The sequence below is a fragment of the Phalaenopsis equestris genome, unplaced genomic scaffold (genome assembly GCF_001263595.1).
Source record: "Phalaenopsis equestris unplaced genomic scaffold, ASM126359v1 Scaffold000094, whole genome shotgun sequence".
In the NCBI taxonomy this organism is placed as follows: domain Eukaryota; kingdom Viridiplantae; phylum Streptophyta; class Magnoliopsida; order Asparagales; family Orchidaceae; genus Phalaenopsis; species Phalaenopsis equestris.
Window position 1 is genome coordinate 533,292 of NW_018164536.1, and position 2,763 is coordinate 536,054.

The window sequence follows — 2,763 nt, forward strand, 5'->3', positions numbered from 1 at the left end:
TTCATTTTGGTGGGGGCGCGGCATCACCCAGCTTTCGTGCCTAGTTATTGAGAATATTACATCAGGACACTCCACACTTTGCTTGCTTTGCGAGTATTTTGGGAGTACTTTTTCCTCGTTATATATAAGAAAATTAGGAACAAATATTGGACTCAGGACTTAGAGATAAGTCTCGAGCCCAATAAAATCATGACAGAAAATTTTTAAAAAAATTAGTTTAGCACAAAAGAATATTTCTCTCGTGTCTTCTGTTATTCAAGTGTTATTGTGATAGTATTCATGTATTATTGTGTTTTGATAATATTTCTGGTGTTATAATAACACAATAACACATCAATATCACCACAATAACACCTGAATAACGTGGAATAACACGGGAGGAATATTTCCTTGTGTTATCGGGTCGGATCACAAGAAAAAAAGTTTTTTTTCTGTCAGTTTCACGTGAAAATGATTCATTAGACTCCGGACGTAGAGTCCGAAAATTATAATTTTTGGAAAATTAGAAACAAAGCGATGATTTACACAAAATTACGCTAAATTCAACAAATAGTGCCCAGATTTTAAAAACACAAGGGGTTCTTACATAGTATATATTATAGAAGCATTATTATATTACTAAATCTGAATCTGCTCGATTACTATCAAGAAAGTGCTTGTGAATGGAAAAAAAAAGAGTGAGGAAAACACTCTTGAAAAGCCCTATTTTATTTTATTTAAATAATTTATAGATGATAGGAGAATTAAAAGTAAATTATAATATTATCATTGCATTAAAAGGTTTAGCACGGGATATTTTAGCCTTTTTGGCCCGACCCCGTCTTTTGACAGCCTTGTACCTCTACAGCTTTGTCATGCATAAATACTAGTATTTAATATCTGTACTATTTATTTATCTTTTTAATTTTATTTTATCAAACTTTACCTCTGCAACTTTCTACTAATGTCGGATATTTTTGGTCATACATTTAAATATTTCAAATCTTAGAATTTAATATTGCAAAACTATTTATTTTGTTAGCACTTTCGTCACTTTCTCTGGTGATCATCCTCAACTGCGATGCTTCCTTCCCTGCCAAGTTGGGTCGGCTTTCTACACCGCTTTATCTTTGCCAACCGAAGGGAGAAACACTTCATCGGTCATTACAAAACTCTTTTAAAGATGTAGATATTGATGGCTCCCTCTCCATCATTCAATGACTCAATAAAATCCTATGAGAGACATTTTCTGATATCATATAACACACTTCTTCTGAGATTCTCTTCGAAAGAGCTGGGAGTAGAGATTGTAATGGAAAAAAAATGTTAGGCTCTCTTCATTCCTTGAAGTGTCAAGACTAAAAAAAAGCTAATTTCTAATTTAGTGTACTGCCTCATTCTTTGTCTAACAATTACAAATACAGCCTTTTTTCAAGCACAAGAGCCCAATGATGTTGTCATCCTAAATGATCTAGCAAAGCTTAATCATTATATTGGACATTCTCTAATCATATATTTTGAATATCTAGAAGCTATTTGACACACGATGCAATGATTTTAAGCCATTTTTAAAAATTAGATTTTACATAACAACCTCCCAAATTATTAGATAAATTATTTTAATCACTCAAATTTTAAACTCCATCCAAAGTTTTCACTCAAAGCCTTCACAAACGTGTGTGTGTGTGGGGTTTGTAAACATCAAAATCAATGATTTCATTCAGATAATCATATAAGCTATGGACATCTTGACCCTACCTTCTCTTTGTCTTTATAAATCATCATTACATTGAATCTACTAAAATACAACTTAATGAACCAAAGAATCCTCTTGTAAAAAATGTGTGAACATCATCATCTCTAATGACAAGCAAATAAAATCTTCAATCTTGTGCTCGGAAGCAGAGAGATCCCAAGGAAATCACGGAATGTCCACAGAGCTTCCTACAAGTTACAAGGAAAATTTGTAATCCTATTTCTTATATAATATGTCTTAAAATAATGAAAATGTGAGGTAAATTAATTCTATACCTGAATGGGGAAAAGTCTCCATGGCAGCGACGTTGTTATCTGCATCTGGAATTGCCCCCATCAGCATCTTCTTGTCTTCAATACTTTTGGAAATACTTAAGAAGTTATATATTGTTGATCCAGTCATTGTCCCAATCACAGGTGATATCAAATAAATCCAAATTTTGTTGAAATTGTTGGCAATGATGGCTGGAGCTAAGCTCCTTGCTGGGTTCATCGAAGCACCTGTGCTTTTTCTATTTTGGCACCCACCAAAAAAAAATAAATAAATAAATAAATCATGAGTTTTAGAGAGATGATTTCATCTAAGTTATATTAATTGATTAGATCAAGAATAGTTTGGTTACCCAGCAGCAATGATGTTGCAGAAGAGCACAGCTGCTACAGCTATTCCCCCAACTTCCTTAGACTGTAAAGATTGAAAAGAAAACAATTGAACAAAAGAATTAAAAAAAAAAAAAATTGAATCTATAAAATAGGCACTGGCATAGCATACATGCATACATATAGACATGAGCGATTATTGCTTCAGGACACCGGACATTAATTTACGTCCGGATTCCTGTGGGCACTTGCCACATGCACACTTCCACTGAACTCCGTACACAAGTTTTGCATCAGAGTTCAGATGTAAAAATTGTTCATACATACATGCATACATACATACATACATTGTGAAAAATCTCCAACTGGATATATAATTTTGATTCAAAGACAACTTGGAAGTATTCAGAAGGTATTGGGAGGGGATTA